Genomic DNA, 24,992 nt, shown 5'->3' on the forward strand with positions numbered 1-24,992 from the left:
TTCAGTAATAAAGCAATGTGGGATGAGCATTTACCTTAAAACAAGCTTAAAGACTGGTTCTGTTCTGTTATGCGCCTGCATCTCAAGCACACAGGCCTTCAGTCTGGTGGTCATGCAAAGGCTTTAAGGTGCAAGATACATCCACAACAAAAAAACTGCACAATTAATTTCTTCTTTCTTTCCATCCATCCTCTTCCACTTATCCAGTTCAGGGTTGGGGGGCTTGTCATAGGCCAATGCAATGCACAACTCCACTCAGAAAGGCCCCTTCTTGTTGTGAAGTGACAGTACTATGTGCTGTGCTGCCCTGCAAAATTTCCCAAAACTCTGGAACAAAGAAGTAAAAAGCTGTAGAAGAACAAGTGCCCCAGAGAAAGGCCAGTCAGGCAAAGGATGGGAGCCATCTCTTCTATCCTTGTTTACTGCCAGTTACTAATGAACTGCCTGCTTCTGGGTGAAAAACTGTACACACGAACATGATTAATATACAGTCAGATGCACTGCAAAATGAGGCAAAAAAAACCAAAAAAAAAAAACGCATCCACTCAGCAACCTCTTTAAGGTTTAGTTCAGCGGTTACATCATCAGTTATCGATGCATGGACTGATGGATGGATTTTCTGATTTCACACAAGCAGTCATTCCCAGGTCAGTCCCATCTGCATTAGTGGCATGAACTTTTGATTACAAGACACAGAACAACAGCAAAATCAAAGTATGGTGTCAAATACATAAAGCCTAAAAATCTGCATTGGCAATGACTGGAAGAGTGACTCTGAGAACACCAGTAAATGCTGTCTCGACTCTTACTGACTTTTGTATTAGAACACAGAACAACCTCAAAAAAATAATTACTGTAATCTCACGAAGTATCTTTTTCTAAGCATTATTGGTGATAAAAATCACAGAACTGGGAGCAATTTAAATGTTTTCATTCTTTGCAGATATGAAACGCATTCATGACGACTTACTGTCACACACTACACAATCCTAAGGGATAAAAATAAAATGCCCAAACGCTACAATTCAGTAGTGTTTTTATTTTTCTTCTACTCATTTGGCACACATGTTGTAGTTTCTTTAGCGAAACCATTACAGTGTATTTTTTTAAAGTAAGCAAACTATTCATTCTTTCAAGTACTTATTCAGTCCAGGAATAAAACAACTGTAATCATGTAGAACTCAAATCAGCTAAATAAAGTTCCTCTTGCAACCACTTTAGTTTCTCTTTTGTCTCTTTTGGCCTTTTTCTGATCCTTTATCCCCAGTTGTCCTCGCTCTGCAGGAGAGTCGTGTCCTTGGTTAACATTAGTCTCGCTGCTTGCCAGAGGTGATCTCTAGTCCGGTGTTTTCTTGCCTTCCTCGGTCACTCTGGTCCTGCTCCGCTTCCTGTTGCGGCTGTTGCGTTCCAGGTCTCTCCAAACACCAAGGATCACTCTACAGATCATGCACAGCACTGATGAGCAGAATATTCGAGTGTGTTGTGTTGCAAGATGTCCTTGCAGCCCCAAGACTTTTCCACTGAATTGATAAGAGTATTCTGGATTTTGACACTAGAGTTTGCAGGATTATTATTAATTGTGTTATTGTCTGTATTTTCTCATGGCTGTAAAATTATATGTATTATTTGCAGAACCTGAGAAATACTGAACAATGTTATCTAATGAGGCTTCATGAATTAATAAAATGTAGCACAATACTTCTTAAAGTATAAAAAGCAACACGAACTATGCACTGAATTTTTTCTATTGCCTCAAAAACATTATATTAGGGAAAGCAGCGTATTTCCATACCATGAAATTTAATGTAGAGAGCCTGTAAATGTATTAGCTTTCATGCATCTGTGCAGTTCTTTGTATTCTTATGAAATCATAGGAGTGAATTTGTGTGAATGTGTGTGCGACTGAATGAGTGTGTGGGCCTGAGGCAAACTCAAATGAAGCAACACTCAGCAGACACCGCCGCAGGCTAACTTCACATGAGTCTCTTTTGACACACACACGCCTAACCATGGCTTGATGGTAGGTTTCACATTCATTTTGTCAACTGGAAGCTAACAACCACCAGCATGCTGCAGAGAGGGAGGTTAGGCTTTATCAGAGCCCTTCTGAACATCTCTACATTTCAAGTGTGAGGATATAAGGCCGTTAGCCTGCCACTGTGTCACCGAACAATATCTTCATCCGACCAGCTCTTTATTACACACTTGCAGGTTGTGTTGCGTAACCCAAGACGCTGCACTTGTGTGCATTTGTTTACCTGTCCGAAAAAACCGACGGTCTCTCCAGGCAGGTAACTGAGAGCCAGACTGCAGTCTGACGATGCCGAGAGGAGGAGGAGCTTATCGCCATGTAAACACATCTCCAGGTGAGTCACGTGGTCGAGGTGTGGATGGAAACTAGATAGCAGTTTTGGGAGTTCTTTGTTGACTCCTTCACCTGGTGTGAGGCAATAATACTGAGGGACAGAGGAACAGATCATTACACAACCGCTGAGCTTTGCCACCCATAGTTACCGTTGCTAAGCTTTCTGTTTTCTCAAATCACACAGCAGGTTACAATGGCAACAGTGGCAGATTTACCACTCTCATTACCACTTCTTGTGTGTTTTATTGGTGACCATAGATTTTGCAGGCAGACATAAAAAATGACTAAAAGACTGAGGTACTTAATTCATATAAAACTGTATGTAGTACATAATAGGTGATTATAGTATGCCAAAAGACTGAGCGAGAAGTGTGTTGTGCATTCTATGGAATGAAACCTCACGAGCTGATGATTTATGTAGAAGCCTGAAATAAAGGAAGATCCTTGATATTGCACTGCAGAAAAGCTAGTTAGTGCTAATATTACAGTGCAGTAAAATTCTGGAAAGATCTGACTTTTTGGAGATGATTTGTGTTGTGAATATTTTTGCTTAACATAGATAACAGAGTGAGATGAATGCTTTTTTCAAAGAAAGACTTAGGGCTATGTTTAGCTGGGGCTCCTGAAGAGTAAACTTTTTAATGACAGAGCTGCCGCAGCTGGAGTGTACAATGAAAGTGAGATCCCACTGTAAAAGGTGACTTTTCCACGATAACCTGTATAACCCACAAAATCATATTAGCTAATGATGTCCTCTTTGGCCCAGATAGCATTTCCAAGGTTGGTAGTAACCTAACTGGCCATGAATGCCTCTATTGGCATCTTAAAGCAGATGAAGTACATTTTTAATCAATGTCTGACATTTACTGCTTTGGCTTGTTAGTTTTGCAGAGTAAATAAAACCTCTAAACTTATAACCTGTTAACTGTAACTTACAGTGGGGCAAAAAAGTATTTAGTCAGCCACCGATTGTGCAAGTTCCCCCACCTAAAATGATGACAGAGGTCAGTAATTTGCACCAGAGGTACACTTCAACTGTGAGAGACAGAATGTGGAAAAAAAATCCATGAATCCACATGGTAGGATTTGTAAAGAATTTATACGTAAATCAGGGTGGAAAATAAGTATTTGGTCAATAACAAAAATACAACTCAATACTTTGTAACATAACCTTTGTTGGCAATAACAGAGGTCAAACGTTTACTATAGGTCTTTACCAGGTTTGCACACACAGTAGCTGGTATTTTGGCCCATTCCTCCATGCAGATCTTCTCGAGAGCAGTGATGTTTTGGGGCTTTCGCCGAGCAACACGGACTTTCAACTCCCGCCACAGATTTTCTATGGGGTTGAGGTCTGGAGACTGGCTAGGCCACTCCAGGACTTTCAAATGCTTCTTACGGAGCCACTCCTTTGTTGCCCGGGCGGTGTGTTTTGGATCATTGTCATGTTGGAAGACCCAGCCTCGTTTCATCTTCAAAGTTCTCACTGATGGAAGGAGGTTTTGGCTCAAAATCTCACGATACATGGCCCCATTCATTCTGTCCTTAACACGGATCAGTCGTCCTGTCCCCTTGGCAGAAAAACAGCCCCATAGCATGATGTTTCCACCCCCATGCTTCACAGTAGGTATGGTGTTCTTGGGATGCAGCTCAGTATTCTTCTTCCTCCAAACACGACGAGTTGAGTTTATACCAAAAAGTTCTACTTTGGTTTCATCTGACCACATGACATTCTCCCAATCCTCTGCTGTATCATCCATGTGCTCTCTGGCAAACTTCAGACGGGCCTGGACATGCACTGGCTTCAGCAGCGGAACACGTCTGGCACTGCGGGATTTGATTCCCTGCCGTTGTAGTGTGTTACTGATGGTGACCTTTGTTACTTTGGTCCCAGCTCTCTGCAGGTCATTCACCAGGTCCCCCCGTGTGGTTCTGGGATCTTTGCTCACCGTTCTCATGATCATTTTGACCCCACGGGATGAGATCTTGCGTGGAGCCCCAGATCGAGGGAGATTATCAGTGGTCTTGTATGTCTTCCATTTTCTGCTGATTGCTCCCACAGTTGATTTTTTCACACCAAGCTGCTTGCCTATTGTAGATTCACTCTTCCCAGTCTGGTGCAGGTCTACAATACTTTTCCTGGTGTCCTTCGAAAGCTCTTTGGTCTTGGCCATGGCGGAGTTTGGAGTCTGACTGTTTGAGGCTGTGGACAGGTGTCTTTTATACAGATGATGAGTTCAAACAGGTGCCATTCATACAGGTAACGAGTGGGGGACAGAAAAGCTTCTTACAGAAGACGTTACAGGTCTGTGAGAGCCAGAGATTTTCCTTGTTTGAGGTGACCAAATACTTATTTTCCACCCTGATTTACGAATAAATTCTTTACAAATCCTACCATGTGAATTCATGGATTTTTTTTTCACATTCTGTCTCTCACAGTTGAAGTGTACCTCTGGTGCAAATTACTGACCTCTGTCATCATTTTAAGTGGGGGAACTTGCACAATCGGTGGCTGACTAAATACTTTTTTGCCCCACTGTATAAGTTACAGTTTATACACCTGGTGAATCATAGTTTGGTATTTTAATCATTTATATTTGGTCTGTTGAAACTGAAATGAAATGCTTTTATAAAGTGATGATATTGCATAAAGGCTACAAATGGATCATTTTATCCATTCTTAGGTGGTTGCTAGGCAACATTATAATTACATTATTATTTATAGAACCTTTTCAGATAGGAGGAGTTTCATGTGTTACAATAAGATAACACTGAGGGTACCTAATAACTACAAGATTTAAGTTCAGTGTTAAGAGTTACAATTTAAGCACAAAACATTTATTTTCAGTTACTTTAAATACTTTAAACTTATTTAACTAAGTTGCACATCATTTTAAGGTGACACCTGCGACTGACCTGAGAAATGTCTGGGCGCACAACTCTGTACTGTGCAATCATGTTAGTTATCCAGCTGATTCTGAGGTGCGCTCAATACTAGCCGAAGGGACAGAATTTCCACCAGAGCACTGAGATTGCCCAGCTTCAACTATATATACATAAATCTCCATAAATTAAACTGGAAGCCAATTGAGACGTACCCATCTGAATTCATCCCCTTATAAACTGTGACAGAGAGTTGAGCTCTGAATATTGTGGCAATAATACCCGAGAGGGTGTTCTTTTACTGTGATTATGAGCATGACAGTGATGCAGCTATGCTTCATACTGACGGCACGATCCAAGTCTTCATAACAAGAGTCAAAAAGTCGAAAGGCCTCTCTGAGGTATGAAAACTCTTCAGTGACCAAACGCGTGGGACATTCTCGTGTGATGAACTGAATCTCAGTGGACGTGGATGACATTACTGATGATGTGATGACTCCTCATCACTCCTCTTTTAATCGAGGTGGTCTACAAAAACAATATCTTTTGTTTAAAAAAGGAATCAATTACAAATCTCATCCATTTCTAATGGCCTCTACTGCTTTAAAATAATATTTTTTTAAAAAAAATAAAGAGGATGGAGGCATTACCTCTCTCCACTAATCCATCAGGGGAGATTTTCTAAATGATTGACTGTCTTCACTGTACTCCAGCAAGCTGCTGAGACTTCACAATGACAGGCAGGGCTGTCATTTTCAGAGTGAACAACACGCTTTGATTTAATGGAAATATTCAGGGTCCACTCTTTCTTCACTGTCTATTAAAGTCTGCCTCTTGATCTCTGTCCCACCCTCGGGCTCTGTTTTCATCAGTTTCCGTCATTTTCTCTTTTTTACTCCTTTTTTTTAACACCACAATATACAAAATTGTGCACAAACCCACCTTCACGTCCCATATCTTGACTGTCCCTTCCCTGTCAGCTGTGGTTAAATATTCTCCACAGGGACTGACAGCTATTACAATAGATCCCAGGTCCCCTTCGTGGGCCGTGAACTGTCCTACCAGACGGGCGTGCTGGGTGCTCCAGAGCCTGACCGTACCTGAGCCCCCGCAGGACACCAAATCTGCAGCGCCTGATGGAAATGCAGAAATAGAAATGGCTGCAATAACCAGAGGCATCGGTTATTTTAGACGTGTGTTTGGACTAGATTTGAAAAAGAAAACGCATGCTGTGGTAGCAACACCACAAGTACCAATAGGAGAAAGTCAAACAGAGTTACAATAAGTCAGTTAGAGTGTACCCATGTGGTCTAAAATGTAATCAAAATCAATTATGGATTAAAAATGCTCATATTGTTGCTAAGTGGGAATCTCAAACATCCATGATACTGAAAAAAGAAAAAAGAAAAAAGATCAGCAACATATTTCATTAAGCACTGAAATAGTCGAATTAGTAAGAAATCTGTACAAGTTCTGACTGACAATGAGATTTTTTTGGTCAACAATAAACATGGCCAGGGCTTCCTTTGTTTAGTTCTCCCTGGATCTGGCAACCCATAGAAAAAACTGCTCCACTAACATCATCAATAGAGCCACATACCTCATTGCTACAGCAAACCCGAGCAGCAGCAGCAGGCACAGAGGCCGATCATGTTTTTTTTGTTTTTAAAGCACCTAACAGCTACAGCTCAAAGCAGCAGCAGCTACTTAACAGCAAGAATAAATCTAAATGGATTTAAAAAGTCAAGGGACCAGGGAATTTTTTAAATAAATACAGGAAAGTAAACTTTGGCAGGAAAGTAGTTACAAATATCGAAAACTTGCTACATCAAAGGATCAGTGATGTGCAAATGCTGTACAGTATTTCCACACAGCCTTACTGTATTTGAAATATGTAAACACCAGACACACAATCTGTGTAAAACATCCTTAAAAAAATAAAAAAAAATAATAAATGCAAGGCCATATATTCAGCAGATCTGGCATTTTAAAATGTAGAACGCCTTTAAAGTTACTTCATTGTTTGCATCAGCTTCCGCTCTTGGTTTTGCAGGCACGTCAAACTACAACACTTTTACAGCAAGCATGCTTAAAGAGGCTCACAGCAAGTAGGTGAAATTAGCTGATTTGCAAATGCGATGGCTTTATTGTTAGGAGAAAAGTTAGAAAAGTCAAAATACGGAATTTGTTTGGGTGAAAATAGTTTTCTCTCCACTCTCTCTCAGCTGACATTTAATACTGAGCTGAGGCTGCCCCACAGCGTTACACAAACATACAGCCTCCCACATCTTTTAGGACTTACTTTAAATAACACTTTAAAGAGTCCACAATCTATACCTGCAGTTGTTACAGATGTGCGTCCTGGAATGAAGAACAGTCTGGTGATGGCATCGCAGCTCTCCGAGTCCTCTGTCATTCAAAAGCACATTGAGAAGTGAGAAGTGGGGAAACGACCCACAGTGTCAGAGTTGAGAATGAGGAACAGAAGAAAAAGCAAACAGAAACAGGCAAAAAAATTAACTTAATTTCTCCTTGTTTTAAAGATTTTTGGAAGAATTAACGTCTAATAATAATTACAGAAACGACGGTTTGAATGTGTTTGCAGCTGCTGTCGTTGAAAGTGGCACCTTGCTGCTTCTTGCAGTCTTCCCCTTCGTCATGTGGCCGGAGTTTCCTCAAAGCTTTTTCTGTGCTGCTGTTCCACACTATGATCTCGCCATGGTAGCTTCCTACTCACATCAGAAGAGGGACAAAACACAGAGGAAGAACTTGGCAACAACAAAAAAAAAAAAACCTTCTAAAAACTGTACTTTGCTTCATGGCAGTATATAGTAAACTTCACCGCCTGTGCTTTACAAGCTCTTGTGTTTACCAAGTGTCTTCACAGTAAAAGAAATACAAAGACTATACACACACACACACACAAAAGAAAACTTTTTATCAACACACACTTACTTTCTTATCTTGCTGCTGAATCATGCAAGCTGGCCACTAAAAACTTCTCTAAAGATAAAGTTCAACATCTGTCCCCAGCTACCATCTGTTCCAACACTCAACCCCTAACTTTTACTGCAAGAAGAAGTGCTTTTGAAGTAATCTACATTATATATAAGCAAGAGCACATGCATGGCAATGTGTTTGTCAAAAACGGCAGGAATCTCATCAGGTCGCTCAACAGTCCAACAGCAGGACTTAATGAGATGTGTGAGGAGTGTGTTGGCTATGGGAGGTGAGTGTGTGTGAGCAATAGGAGGTATAAAGTTTATGAGAGTGCCAGTCTGCTGCATTATTCATGCAGCCCAGGGCCAGCTTCTGTATTTCAAGTGACTTTTATCATGTCCTGTGTGTGTGTGTGTGTGTGTGTGTGTGTGTGTGTGTGTGTGTGTGTGTGTGTGTGTGTGTGTGTGTGTGTGTGTGTGTGTGTACGGCTGAGACAGAGAGGGTCAGAGAGAATGAGAGCAGATTTCTGCATCATCTACACAATGTTGAGCTTTAAGATGTAGATGCTTTAATCCCCCTCATTAATTTTTAAAATCACTTTGATGCACTTAGCCTGCACAATTTTGACAACATACATAGAGTACACATCACAGTGCATATTTAAACAGGGGATAATAACAAGAAATACAAAGACGTACGTACACAAAATAGTACTACACAGATTTATCGCTGCACAGCAATGTGCAAAAGTCTTGAGCCGAAGGACAGACGCAACAACATTGTCATCCCCTATGTAGCCGGTGTATCAGAGAAACTCAGGAAAAATTTTTCCAAGCATGACATCCCGCTGCATTTCAGACCCAGCAACACGCTCAGACAAAAACTGGTTCACCCGAAAGACAAAACGCCAAAACACAAACTTAACAACGTGGTGTATGCTGTACAGTGCAGCGAGGAATGCTCGGACCTCTACATTGGAGAGACCAAACAGCCACTTCACAAGCGCATGGCACAACACAGAAGAGCCACCTCCACAGGACAAGACTCAGCAGTCCATCTGCATCTTAAGGATAAAGGTCACTCTTTCGAGGATGCCAATGTTCACATTTTGGACAGAGAGGACAGATGGTTTGAAAGAGGAGTGAAAGAATCCATCTATGTCCACTGTGAGCGACCATCTTTGAACAGAGGCGGGGGTTTACGACACCAACTCTCTGCCATCTATAATCCAGTTTTGAGATCCCTTCCCAGACGCCTTAACGCCCACTCACATCCTGGGCCATCTGACCTCAGGAATTCGCATGATAAGGTGGGGCCAGGTTTCACAATGAACACACCCGAAACTCTGGCTGATTGGGACCCACACGCAGTTTCACACCTTGGCGATTAGAGGATCATCAGGGGGTCCTTTTGTCCCTCTGTGGGGGGTCACTCCCACTAGGTTTATATCTGGGACTCTCCACCATTTGACCTTAAAACTGAAGAAGCTTCTTGGATGAGAGGTGAAACGTCTTCAAGCAACTTAAAGAAGTCCAGACGCTTTTCTTTGCAAGCTCCTTTGACAACATATAATAAGAAAAGCGTTTGCACGGTTTGTCATTCTAACAAACTCAAAAGTCAGTATTTGGTATGACCACCTTTATTCTGCAACACAGCCTGAACTCCCAGTGGTGGCAGAAAGAGTTTGCTTAAATGGATCATCAAATGGAAGGGCTGTGTTTGGGATATTACTGGAGGAGAATGGGTTGTCTGTCTAACGTTGCTTACAGGCTTCGCTCCATTAGCAGCAGAATAGCGTCAATGGGAGCAGCAGTGATGGTAGTAGATGTACCGTAGTGTCAAGAATAGCTCTAACACCTGTAGTCTGAACTGCAGCTCTATACTTTAGTACTATTATACTTCTGACTGCAGTGTCAGAGTTAGTAACAGCAGCAGTGACTGGCAGACGTACAATTCTGTGCAAAAACTTCTAGTCACCCTTCGTTGCTTATATTTTGCTCAGAAAATGGGAAATGGGTGGTGATTTATTAAAATGTATGCAAACTGTCAAATGCTGAAAGTCAGTATTTGTTATGACCACCTTTATTCTTCAACACAACCCTAAATCTCTTAGGCAGCTTTCTTGTCATTTCTTTAAGGTGTCTTCAGGAATAGTTCTCCAGGCTTCTTAACGGACATTCAAAGCTCTTCTTTGGACGTCACCTGCCTTTTGTTCCGCTCTCTGTCCACATGATCTACACTGCTTCGCTAATGTTGAGGTTCAGGCTCTGGGGAGACTGATAGAGCTTAACTGTGTCCTTTTCTATCCAGGAATGCTTTTAATACTTTGAAATGTATTGAAACTCATTGTCAGCAAATAAAAATGAGAACTAATCAGAACTAAATAAGTTTTGCATTAAAATGAGTTTGGAAGTGAGTGAACTGATCGGTAGTAATCTGCAGTATGGTTAGATGCGCACATTTGATCTGCCGCCAAAAAACAGGAAGGGGGAAGCTCCCGGATAAAGTGTAAAGCTTTGTAAAGTGTGTGGAGAAACTCTCACCAGTAAAAACACAACAACTGTTATACGTTACATTTTAGTTGATTGAGTGAACTGTAGATTTAGTCTACAGTTGATTCATGGTATTTGGTTGACTAAAACGAAATCAGAAATAGCTGTCAAAGTTAATGCTGGTGTTAATTACCTAAACCGTTCATGAAAGAGCCCAGAACATGTGTCACAGATGGCTGTAGGCACTCACTGTGCTACGTCTCCCCTGAACTTTCCCAAACATACTGATGATTATTTGTCTTTGTAGATGTAACTAAAGAAACCAGAGGAAAACGTGTTTTTGTGACAGGTTGCTAGTAACAAAGACAAAAGACAATTTTAAAATGATTCTTTGTTAAGTGGTCTAAGTGTAGACACAACACCGGTTCTCTTAGGTTTGATGCCTTTTTAGGCTTGAGTGATTCATAGATCAGATCAAAAAACAAAACAGTCCTCTGAATGTGGTCGGGCACAAGGACGGGACTAAAAATGAATGAAAAAGCAGCCAAAGTCTAAAGAAAATTTTTAAAAGATCCTCAGAAATCCTGGACAACTATTGCTCAAGACCACTTTAAACATTTACAAGAAAGTCTTGGTCCTTGGAGCAAAAATATAAAGAAATGAGGGGTTGCCCGAAACTTTTGTTCAGTTTTGTAAAACATGATTTTGTTTTTAAAAAGATTGATTGATTTGGCAGAAACAAAGATGTTATACTCATTGTATTTTTGGCGAATACGCTCAAGCCCACAAATGGCTACAGAGGTCAGATGAGTTTTTAGCTAGTTTTTACCATTACAGAGCCTGTGCTACTGCTGTCAGTGCCAGCATGGAGCCAGTTTGCCTTGGATGCCTTGTGAGAGCGATCTCACATTTTGACAGGTTTGACAAGTAATTTCCTTGATATGAAAATCATTGCAGACAGAATCTGTCTGGTACATCAGCCAGTCATTAGTGAATTTCTCGCGGCAGCGCCTCCCATGTTTATTAAAATCAGCTTTGGGCCCAGCAAATTTGTGGTGCCAGCTTTTTTTTTTTTTGGTGGAAGTCCATGGAACCTGTTCCAGTTAACCCACCAGCACAATGTCTGTGGTAAAAAGTTCTGACTCCACCGAGTCATTTTTGAACTTCCATTCCTCTGCCTCAGTTAATGCCAACTCAAGCGGCATCACTTGATTTAATATCAATGATATTAAATATTGTTTACCATTTTCCCCCCAACAGATTTATATATACACAAAAAGAGCCCCCTCTGCTCAAAAAAAAAAAAAAATTTCATTGTTGTCATCACGTCCTTTGATTTCTGCGCTTGCTATTTCTATTTGTTGCAAAACATTTTGGCCATTCATCAAACTTCAGATTAGTTGGTGACTGGTTGCTTGGAAGTTTTTCATTCACAAAGGATTAAGGGATTCAAGGAAGGAAGGAAAAGTGAAAAGGGGGGTTAGACTGAAGGAGATACACAGAACCCATATATCCTGCTGTGTTTGTGTGCACCGAAATGCACGTGTGTGTGTGCGCGCGCGCGTGCATGTGTGTGTGTGTGTGTGAGTGAGAAGTCAAGCAGAACCTAGCAAACACTGAATATGGATGAGGAGGCCTCAGTCCCCCATCAACCCAATGTTCCTGCTACAACTTGATTCAACTCGAGACCCAAACTAACAGATGCGTGCGCACACACACATACACACACACACTCACAAAAATAATATACACAAACACAGACACGTGCACCGTCTCCTAAGCAGGTGCGAGGCCAAATAGAACTTTAAATTGACTTTTCTCACTGGTGGCCATGATGCCACCACTGCCTTCACTCGGCGGCACAAGCGCATAACTTGGCAGCACCGATGCTTTGATGTGAAAAGAGCATTACTCACTACAACCCCGAAGAAATATGCAGCCAACTGAAACTAATGCGTCATCGCTTTTAGATGCCGCCTTTTTGCTCGGTGGATTTGTCAAAGAAAGAATTTGCAACTCCAAAAAAAACAAAAGTTAATGTAGAAAATAGCGCACAGTTCTCATGCACCTTTTACTTTAATGTGCGAGAAGATAAGGGTGGAAATGCAGGAAATAGCAATGCGAATGCGATTCACCCTTTTTTTTTTCTTTACCCCCTCCCTTTCATTCATTTTTTTCCATCCCTTTCATATGCCCAAAGGCCAGGGGAGGAGAGTAACACACAGGATATTCAAATGTAGGAGGAGTTAGGAATGAATTACACCATTTTCTGAATTTTTTGGACAAGATGTTAGCAGATGTGGATATCCCAGCACCTCTGATGACGAAAAGCTGTCGCAAAGGTTATGTTTTTGAATCTTCCCCCCAGCTTAACGCTTTCTCCTTCTAGACGTTAAAGCACTGAAGCTCAAAATATAAAAAATGTGATTTATGAGGTGACTCATTTGCATTCAGCCTGCACATTTCCAAAGTTTTTTCTTAAAATATACAAGCACCCTCCCTGCAGCCGTACAACATGCACGCACAGACAGACACATAGATGCTCGAAAGGCAGAAACACATTCATTTCACCCTTGCTTCCACTGCGAGAGTTCTAATAAACATAATTCAAATTGGGCATTTTGGATTAAATTGGAGGTGGAGGGAGCAGTGCAATGCGGGGCTATGTGTAGATGGAGGGGGGTGGGCAGTCTAAAGTACAGAGATTAGATAAAAATGCATAAATAAATTGATGGCGGGGGGCTGAGCACGGGGAAAGAAATTGCACAGCGAACTTTGAAGAAGTTTCCAAGTTTCTAAAGTAGCTCCTGAATCGTGCTTTTTGTTCTAGCTCCAACTATTCATTTCCTTCCAAACCATTTCTCCCTCCAGCTTTGAGAATACCCCTCTTATCTACCTTTCCAACTCCATCCCTCACTTTATCGCTCTCAGTACTTATCTGTGGGCTTGATCTGTCTCAGAAGGCCAGAGAGGGGCCCTGCAGTTTGTGTCTGCACGCTGCTCACACAGACTGGTAAACTGCAGCTGAACTTTCAATACGTGAGCCAAAGTGATACAACTTTACAAAGTGAAGAGCATACTGGGGCAAATTGGGTGCAGGGTGTTTGCAGTTTGAGGGTTATACAAGTGGACCAGTGGCTGGAGGATTGCCAGTTCAATCCCCCAGGCAAAAGGAAAAAAAATCTTAGAAAGTGATGAGTACTGAGGGGTCATGCCGACATTTCAAAGCAAGCCGTCTTCACATGCTAAAAACCATGACAGAGCCGTTAATTCTAAGTATTTGTCCATGTAAAGAGCAGCTACTTGGTTTCTCTGTTAATGATGGCTGATACTCAGTGTGACAGCTTGGCAGATGTGATCAAGTGCAAAGGAGGGAGGGGGGATTGCAAGGTCCACAAGAAGCTTAGAAGCTTCTTTTTTTCTTTTCTTTTTTTAAATCATGCATAAAAACTTTGGAAAAAATGTTTTTGAAAAGTTCACATGAACTCGAAGAAGTGGGATGAAAAATAGAGTGATTGGAAGACGAACGCTTCTCGTCTGCTCTTCCATTAGCCAGAGGCGCCCAGTGTTTCTGCATTTTAATAAGCGCTGGTGTGATTTTAGGACACGAGTCATTTGCAGCTCACGCCGCTGAGTCCATGCACTAATCAGCTGCCAAATCATTTTGATGGTAACGCCGGAAAATGTTCTTCAGTGTTCAGGTTTTTGTTTTGTTTTTTCACGTTTTGTGTAACAGTTCTACCCTCAGTGAGGTACTGAGTAATTGTTTCTCCAAGGACTCAGGGAGGGAGAGGCAGAGAGAATCAGAATTAGAAAATACGAGTATAGAAACAGAATGTGAAAAGAGAACTGCTTGTAACTTTTTTATTGGGAATAGATCTTGAGCTTATTGGATGAACCAGTGCAGAGCCTGTTTAAACAGTGCCTGTAAGAACAGGTTGATTGCGTAGCCTCCAGTATTAACACTTGAGTTTTCTTAATGTCGTCATCTAACCATTTCATCCAAACACCAATTCTGCAGATTTAGAAAACTACAAACTTAAATTAGCTGTCGCCCTTATTAGGTATAACCAGACTGTTACATTACGGTGGGTTTTAATGTGGCTCCTGCTGATTGTTAGTTTTAAAAACATTCATTCACTGATTAGATGGTTAATGGTTTTTATTAATTAATTAATAATGAGAATTCAGAGTGAAATTCTTAACATCTGTCACCACTGGCTCACATCCTCTTGTCTTTTTGGCAGTGACACCATCTCCAAACCCTGCATCCACCCTCCACTCACTCCACCCTGTCTGCACTGTCTTCTTTACTGCTCTGTGAGTGCACTGAGTGGCTTTGGATGGTTAGAAACTCATCCACCTTCACTACCTCTGCCCTTTGCAGGTTCAGCTTTGTATAACCCACACGTTATGCCATTAATAATTGTGAATGTATGTTTTAGGTGTCTTATCAGAAAAATATCAGTGTTCAAATACAAAAAAAAGTTGTTTAATTACTGCATGTCGCAGAAAAAAAGCATCATAGCTGACTGTTGGTCACTAGTCAACATTCTAGTATCTTTTTCGTTCACTGTTAGTTGCTTAATGCTGACGACATATTATTATACATAACAAAACCATTAATATCCCTCCCAGCAATTCTCTCCGTGATTGATAAATTCAGTACTTTCGCAGGCTACAAGATTAACTGGGGAAAAAGCGAAATACTACCCATTAAATTAGAGAATAAACAATGGCTTACATCTCTCCCATTTAAAATATCCTATGAAAAAATCACTTACTTGGGCATTACAATACCAAAAAAATACAGCTCCCTAATGAAAGAGAATTTTCTTCCCTTACTGGAGAAACTTAAAAATAACATTCAGTACTGGAGGACACTTCCTATTTCTTTAATAGGGAGAGTGAATTCAATAAGAATGGTATTCCTCCCGCAGTATTTGTATCTGGTTCAAAACATCCCAATTTTCTTGCCCAAATCTTTTTTTAAAAAAATGGACGCCATCATTATGCCATTTATATGGAATTACAAAACACATAGAATAAAAAAAGACCACCTATGCAAACATAGATCCCTTGGTGGACTTACACTACCTAACTTTATGTACTACTACTGGGCATCAAATTTAAGAATAATTTCCCTTCTATTGGATGACACAGCAATACTCCCTAACGGCTTACAGATGGAGCGGGAGGATTGCCTTCCTTACTGTGTTGGTGGAATACTACTTTCTCCTATTCTTTTGACAAACTCATATTACAATTCGAATCCAGTGATTTATAATACCGTACAAATTTGGAGACAAATAATTAAGCACTTCAAATTGAAAAAACTATCAATGTGTACATCTATTACAGCTAACCCCTCTTTCCTTCCATCATGTGTAGACGGAGCTTTCAATATATGGCAGGAATTGGGAATTTGTAAATTAAAAGATTTATACCTAAATGATACTTTTATGTCATTTCAACATTTAAAAGATAGATTTGGATTGCCTCACAGTCATTTTTTTAGATATCTTCAACTAAGAGACTATATCCGTACATACCTGCCACAATTTGAAAACATATCGTCCGATCCTTTGGACAGATGTCTTAGTGATGGAAGGGGGTTTGAACAGAGAATTTCATTATTTTATAATTCAATACAGGAGATGAGTATACCTTCAACTACTTCAATCAAAGAGGAGTGGGAAAAAGATTTTGGGACTCTCCTATCAGAAGATTTCTGGCAGGAGGCCTTACACAACATAAATACGCCTTTTATTAATTCCCGTCACTGTTTAATTCAGTACAAAATTATACACAGATTACACTATTCAAGGGAAAAACTTCACAAAATGTATCCAGAGTGTTCCCCCCTCTGTGAAAAATGCAAGATACACTATGGAAATCTGTTACACTGTTTTGCACTATGTCCAAGGCTTCAGGGTTTTTGGTATGATATTTTTACTTATATGTCTAATATTTTTAAAAGTAAGATTGAACCAAATCCGACAGTAATCATCTTTGGGATTTCCAACGAAACACAAAATTTACAACACTCTCAAAAAAGGTTTATGGCATATGCTTTGATTATTGCAAAGAAATTGATCCTGCAGCTTTGGAAAGGCAATGAGACTCCTGTATTAAAAATGTGGCTTACTGAACTTATAAACACTCTTCACCTTGAAAAAATAAGATATAGTATGAATGACAATGTAAAAGAGTTTGAATTAATCTGGCACCCTTTACTTATATACCTTGGGAAAATATAAAACTTTGTTTACTTGTTTCTCTTCCCTTTTGCCGACAGCCGGGGTATTGGGACCCCTTATGGGTGACTGCGGGGTTTTTTTTTTTTGTGTTTTTTTTTTTTTTGTTGTTGTTGTTGGTGTTGTTTAATTATTTGCCTTGTTAGTTTAGAGAAAAAAAGGAGCATAAGCTATGTTATGTCAAGTTGTAAAAACTACAATCATGATACTTGCTCTCAATAAAAATATTTGAAACACTGTTAGTTGCTTAGTTTATTTATAAACTGTAAATCTGTTGCACCTGCATTTGTTTGGCGAGAGACAGGGGCAAAAGCTTTTGACCACCTACACACTGACATCAGTATGAGCTTTGATGGCGTTCCATTCTACATCCATAGGCATTAATGTGGAGTCCGTCCCACCTTTGGAGCTTTAATAGCTTCCACTCTTCTGGGGAGGTTTTCCGCAAGATTTTGGAGTGTATCTGTGGGAATCTCAGCCCATTTATCCAGATCATTTGTGAGATCAGACAGCTGCTGGAGGGGAAGTGCTTGGCTTGCAGTAATTCTAGTTCATCTCAGAGGTGTTTGATGGGGTTGAGATCAGGGCTTTGTGCGAGCCAGTCAAGTTCTTCTACACCAGGCTCATTCAACCATGCCTTTATGGATCTACATTTGTGCACTGGGGCATAGTCATGCTGGAAAGGAAAAGACCCCACCCAATCTGCTGACACAAACCTGGAAGATTGCGATTTATTGGGCAAAGGATCAATTTAACCAATAAAGGAAAACTGCTTTCAAAAGATAGTTTCTGTTTTTTTATGAGAAACACTCGAGTGAAAAGCACACACGAGGGGAAAAAAGGGTTATGCTTGTAAAATTATGTGGTCCTCCAAACTGCTAGATGTCAGTCTCTGCCAGTCTCATATGACAATCTGAAGTGGAAAAAACTTGTGAAACAAAATCATAATCAGCCAATCAAAAGTGCAATCTGTGCATTTCTAGTTTTTTCACTTAAAAAAAACAAACACACTTCTTTCATTTCATCTCAGTTTATGAGTCCCTGTGTCACCTGTCTGTGTTAGAAGCCCCTCCCCTCCACACTCAGAGCGCAGACAGACATACAGGGATTTCTTCACTTTCTAGTGAGTTGCGGTACTGACAGGAACACGTGTGAGGGTTTTTTGTCCTCATTATACTTGACGACCTTTCCAGTTTACTTGCTTCTAATTGCAAATTTAATTAAGATGGAAATGGCAAATTAAGGCATTCTCACATTTAAAGGTTTCGGTCTGTGGTGGAGGCAAATGTCAGCCCACAACAGAGAAAATGGAAGCTGTTGTGCTTGTTGTTGAGTAATGTGGTTTGCACCAACAAAGGCCAACAGGGGAGAACACCGACTTAAAAGGGCCTGGCAGGTCTACTGTATCTGCCACATGGGGAGTTTCTAATTAGGGTATTTTCACTTCACTTTTTCATTTTTTACTTATATTGTAGACTTTTGTTGTGTTTATACTGTGAGAGAGAGAGAGAGAGAGAGAGAGAGAGAGAGAGAGAGAGAGAGAGAGAGAGAGAGAGTACAGTTCTTTGATTGTGAATTCTGAGCTCTATTAAGTCTCTTTCTACCTTCACATGTGCACAAACACACAAAAAACACACACACAGCCATTTCCAGCAGAGACAGAGAAGCGTGAAGCTTGAGTCCTTTGATAACAACACCACTTACTTTAATCAGCAGATAACTGCAGCCAGTTATTTTTCAGTTAACTAAAGTCTGTTTTCTCAGATTCATTTTAATTTCCTAGCCTGTGTTTGTTTTTTCCCCCCTTTCTTCCAACTCTCTCTTCTGCACAAGCTCTCGTTCTTATAAGCTGTGAAAGCGTAATCGAAAAGGAAAGGTGCACACAAAAGCTACAGGCATGAATGCACACATGCATTGTTAATGACGCTTCTGTTACTGCAAAACTTTACTGAGTAAAAGAAACATTTACGTTGCATGTACAAACACACACCTGTCACTAGAGTCTGTGGGGGCTGGAATGCGGCACACAGTACAGCACCGCGATGCTGGAGTCCCCCCTTCCACTCACAGGGCTCAACAGTAGACTGCCAGAAGGAATGCAGGCGGAAAACTGTTAACTTCCTACAGAGGGACAAACACAGAGGGAAGGAAATGGTGTAAAAATGACTCCAACACAGTTTTAAGATAAGCTGCACACTGGACCATCATTATTAATTCTCTTTCTTTAGGCAACATATGTGTTAATCAGGATACATGTTATATTAAATTATTATTATAATGATCATCAGTATCACTGGCAGTTCGGAGCAGCCCTAGCAACAGTACTTGCTAGTTAGTTACACAGTAGTTACAGTACTGTGTAAAAGTATAGAGTCACTGTTGGAGTCAAATTGTTAAATGTTGCCATTATTGTACTTAAATTTGTAAGTCTTGGTTCAAACTGTATGATCAAAGACATTCTCCTGTTTCTATTGCCCTCCCCAGCCTGTTGAATGGTGGGGAGGCTGTAGTGTTTTATTATAGGCACATGAAGGTTCTGTTTTCTTGTTTAGTAAACTTCCTGCCTTTATGACCATTTTGGTGAACAGGAGGTCACACAAACGCACCCCCAAACACAAACACACACACACACAAACACACACACACACACAAACACACACACACACACACACACACACACACACACACACACACACACACACACACACACAGTGTTTTAACCTTTTATAGGGGGGTTTACAATGAGTGTTTGTGTAAACTGTGTGTCACAGAAATAAAAGGCTGTAGGGGAAGCTGGTTCTTTGGACTCGCTTGACACCAACGGCAGAGGACTGCTGCCGTCCATTCCCCTTGCTAGCATGTGAAAACCGGTTGAGCTGTTCGTCTTGCTTTGTTAACGGGAATAAGTCTCTAAACCAGCAGGGCCTGTAGAAGCGCAGACCCAACAGTCACCTCTCATTTTTTTATATTATGCTGGGAAATAGGTGCAGCAAATACACATGGAAATACAGTAAATAAGGCAAAAAATAATCAAATTTACAAATCTCAGATGTTGAAAGTCTGTATTTGTTATGACAACGTTTATTCTTCAACACAACCTGAACTCTTATAGACAGGTTTCTTGTAGCTTGTAGTCTTCAGGACTAGTTCTCCAGGCTTCTTGAAGGACATTCGAAGGTCTTCTTTGGATGTCGGCTACCTTTTGTTCTGCTCTCTGTCAAGATGAATCCACACTGCTTCAGTGATGTTGAGGTCCAGCTCCAGGAGAGGCCAATCCATGACTGACAGTGTTTCATTGTGTCCCCATTTCCCTTCCTTAAGACGGCTTGTTGACAGCTACCCAGATAGTTTGTGATGAGGCTTCAGTGAACAGTTAATGGATCAACTAAAGGGTCAAATGCATCTCTTTGGGCCTTTGTCAGATTTTTTTTTTCCTATTTCTTAAAGACATGACTTTCAGATAATATTCATCTGCTGTACATAGTATTTTTAGGCCCTCTAGGCCTTCCTTTTGTCCTCTACTTGTCCAGTTTCTTTAAATTACTTAAGGAAAGAATCTCAGCATGGATTAAATTGGAGGTGAAGGGAGCAGTGCAATGCGGGGCCATGTGTAGATCACAGCATGCTGAGATATGTCATTTTCAGCTAATAGTCCTTTGGGAATCACCTCGTTGGTGCAAAAATCCTATTTTATGCCTGTTGAACTGTGTTATCTTTGGGATTTTCTATAGATTCAACAAAGGAAATTGGAACAAATAATGTGCTTCTACGACAGGCTGCTAACAACAAAGTGCCAAAAGACACCATTTAAAATGTATCCTCTGCTAAGTTGTCTGTTATGTGGTTCATGTATTCGAGATCGGTGCCCTTTTTATGATTGCATGATTCATAGGTCAGTGTTAAGAGGCTTAACCTGGAGACCTACTGCGCACGTTAAAAATGCTACAATAAGGCGTGACTCCTTGGAAGGAAAATATAAAGATATGACGATTGGTCGAAGACTTTTACACAGAACTGTAGCAGGCTTATGTCCCACCCCCACCCCCCAAAGAAAAAAGTTTTATTTTGCTCATTTAAAAAAAGAAATAACTTGAATTTGAGTGCATTAAAGGTAATCATTATAGCATTAGCAGACTCATTTGTTTATTTTCCCAACAAAAATCATATTCATTTAATTTCACTACAAATTTTGAACCTCGCCATCCATGCTGCCCCCATCAAATTGCTTTTTTCCCCCCGTAGTCTGAAGAAACATTGCATTAATCAGCTATTTATTCCATAAATTATACCTCCTCTGCAACACATTCAAACTTTGCTTTACACCTGCAATGCATCAAGGCAGTGTTGGTAATGAACATGGAAGCAGTTCCTTTACACTACAGCGCCACAGGGGATATCATGAATATGCAACACTTTAATACTCATCATCTCAGGAGGACTTTTAGCACACCTGCAATGAGTTCTTCTTCTTTACTCTTTTGTTCTCTCATCACAGAACTTTTGCTTTTTATTGTTGAGCTGCTGCTGCATGTGAAATGAAATAATGATGCACTTTGGTTTCAAACTGAGAAGTATGTCTAGCAGTGGGATGTGGATATTTCAACCCGCGTGAGATCGCTTGAGCAGCCGAAGCTGATAGGACTTTGAATTGGATGCCATGTGACACAGCGCTATATGGATTAAACTGCGGTCTAGGCTGATGCGAAGAAACAGGAAATTATATGAGTAATGAAAGTCATAACGGCACCATTTTCTTTTACTGCTGCTGATCTGTCGTCTATGTTCTCTTTACCACTGTGACTCCCCAGAGAGCGAGAAAGAGTGTGTCTGCGTGCGTGCGCGCGTCGGGATGTGTGCGCGCATGTGGCGATGAGACGGAAAGACAGAAAGAGAGCGAGTCGTATAACTTGATGATAGCACACTGCTGAGTTCAGCTCACTGGGTGTGAAATGATGATGATGATGAAGAGCAGATGTGATGTGAGTATAAAAAGAATAGACACACACACACACACACACTATCACACAAATATGAGGTAGTGATAGTAAAGCAAATATGAGCGCCCTGGAGCGTTTTGACTTGTTAGGGTCCAGATGTCTGGTTGGCTCTGAGCTTTTGGCAGCCAGACAGAGCAAGAAAGGACAGAAACACACAAACACACACGCAGATGCTTTCACACACAGTCATTTTTACACACAGTTGTTCAGTGTTGTACATTATGGATTTAGTGTTTAAAATGAAACACAAATGAGCAAAACAACAATAATCAAAATAATAACATCTCTTAAATATATACACGACTACCTTTCCCAGCCCATCACCAGTATGCTTCTCTTCAGCAACAACACCTGAGAGAGTCTGACAGCACGACCCAGGCCGGCATTCATTCTGTGAAGGCAACGGCCGTTAAAGTCCCACACCTGAAAAGAAGCCAAAATAACACTTAAATGCATTTGGACAACACGAAATGTTTTTAAAGTCTTTGGTACACCCTCAACTGCTCATTAATGCAAATATGTAATCACAAGACAGCAAGTCGGTGCATTTAGACAAGCTGCAGGAGTTTCAAACTGAGAATCAGAATGAGGAAGAAAGGGGATTTAAGTGGCTCTGAATGTAGCATTGTTGTTGATGCCAGGTGGGCTGGTCTGAGTATTTCAGAAACTGCAAAACCACCTCTAGAGTTTAAAAAGAATGGTCCCAAAATGAGAAAATATCCAGTGAGTGGCAGCTTTGGGTAGAAATACTTGTTGTAACCACTTGTTAAAACCAGTTAGTATATTTCTGAATGCACAACATGCTGAGCCTTGAACCAGATGGGCTACAGCAGCAGAAGATCACACCGGGTGCCACTCCTGACAACTAGGAGTAGGAAACCGAGGCTACAGTTAACTCGGGCTCACCGAAACAGAAGATTGGATAAACATTGCCCGGTGGGAAGAGTTTCAATTTCTTCTGAAAAATTACGATGGTATAGTCAGAATTTACCGTAAACAACAGGAAACCATGGCTCCGTCTTGCCTTGTTTTAACTCTTCAGGTGGGGGGTGGTGATGTAATCATGTGGGGATATTTTATTTTTGCACCCCTTAGTACCAGCTGGGCATAATTTAAACACCACAGCCTACCTGAATATTGTTGGTGACCATGTTCAGCCCTTTATGACCACAGCATACCCATCTTCTGATCCTCTGATCCTGCATTCTGATTAATCCAATAGAGCACTTCTGGGATGTGATGGAACAATAGATTCTCATCATGGATGAGCTGTGTGATGCTGTCATGTCCATGGACCAAAATCCCTGAGGACTGTTTTCAGGACCTTGCAGAATCTGTGCCATTGAAGCAGCTCTGAAGGCAACCCAGTACTGGGAAGCTGCAGCTAACAAAGCGCCCAGTGGGTGTATGTTGCTTAAGGAAATTTACTAGAAATGGAATTACAGCTTTATTTTCTTGTCTAAAAAAAGGATTTAAAAAAATAAATAAAACCAATGTGTGTTTTTCTACTTTTGAAAGTGTCATTTTTCCCCCCAAGGAGGGATAAGGCAACATGACATTAGGGCTTTAATCCCCCGTCACAGCTCAGGCACCATTTCTTCTTCTGTGTCCAATTTTACACGATGACGCACTTTGCGTCTTTGTTTGTGCAATTTCACAAAGAAACACTGATTGGCTCAATGGGGACACTGTAATTAAAAGGTCAAAATTTCACATTTGGAATGGCCCTAACTGCTACACAACGGGTTCATTGTTGATGAAAATTGGAGCGATGATGCATCGTGTTACTAATTGGCCCAGGGGGGGCCCTGCTTCTTCTGCTGAGAATGACTTGTGTGGTTGTTTCAAGCAGCGGTGCAAGTATTTCTGACGCTACTTGCACATGGATGCATTCTCACAAGGTCTCATGGGGTCAGAGAGCTGATGTGGTTGATTATATTGATTACAAAAATGCATAATTATAACTACTGCAGTAAGCTCAAAGTCATTAAAAACAGTCTCAGAATGCTACATATGGCAAGCTGTTTTCACATTTAATACCTACACTGGATGTGTATTGCAGAAATCTGTCATTCAATTCTTCGGAGCCCAAAAAGAACATTTCAGATATCAAAAAGGTCGTTGTCTCTCGGAGAAATGGTGTCCATTTAAGTGCACATTCTCTTTCAGATATTCTTAATTGCATTTTTCAAATCCAAAATGAATATGGGCTGAATCTGCAGTGGAATTACTACTTGGAAAAACTCCCATTTTGGATATCTAAAATTAATTTCTGATTAGTTACAATTCCGACTGAAGATATATTTAATTCCCCTCAATTCGAGATAACTGCCTTCTCCTCATTATACGTTTTAAATGAGGGGTTAACTAGTCAGAATGAGGTTGTAGACATCTTGAGCTGTAATTCTAACTATTCAAAATGATGTTAATGATATCTCAGAGTTTCCTTTTCTATAGCTGAAATGTAATTATGGATATCTTGAATTAGAGTTTCCATTAGTTGAAATTACATGAGAAATAGCTGTAATTCAGTCAGAAGCTCCTTTGTGTGTGAAGCAGGGGCAGCTTGGGATCCAAACATAATGCCACTGCAAACATCTGGAAGCAAATAACTTAGAAAACGGAAATTCCTACGAGCGAAATCTACTGAACAAAGCTCACAAGTGCTTCAAACTCCTGGATGATAAGCTCTTTTTATTACATGTTCAGTAATGATTAAAACTTGTTATTATGTTTGAGATTCTCACAGCTGTTATTTTTGTAGTAAAAACTGGATTGCAAACATATGTGCTAGTCTGATTAGTCTGACTGAAATGATTCCACTACAATTTGGTAAAATATCAACATTAATATTTGTAACATTATTTCCAGACACTGAAACTTAACTAGAGCTTACTAAATGAGGAAATGGCTTGCCAGCTAAAAGATCTTTAAACTACCAACAAAGAAGAAACTGTGCAAGACGGGATTCTGCCCTGAGGAGATCTAGTGACAAACGACAGTGTAAGAAAACGGATTTTTCTCATAAATGAATATTTAGATCTAACGAATCTGTCCT

General features: G+C 40.5%; 1 pseudogene; it reads right to left on the minus strand.

Moving 5' to 3' along the window:
• Window positions 1-1,217: 1,217 nt before the first annotated feature.
• The window catches only part of LOC146618620 (cilia- and flagella-associated protein 337-like), a 40,105-nt pseudogene continuing 16,330 nt past the window's right edge, over window positions 1,218-24,992 (minus strand).

This window comes from Diplotaxodon limnothrissa, linkage group LG14 (genome assembly GCF_057381915.1).
Source record: "Diplotaxodon limnothrissa isolate DT_005_m linkage group LG14, D_limnothrissa_male_GT1.1, whole genome shotgun sequence".
Lineage (NCBI taxonomy): Eukaryota > Metazoa > Chordata > Actinopteri > Cichliformes > Cichlidae > Diplotaxodon > Diplotaxodon limnothrissa.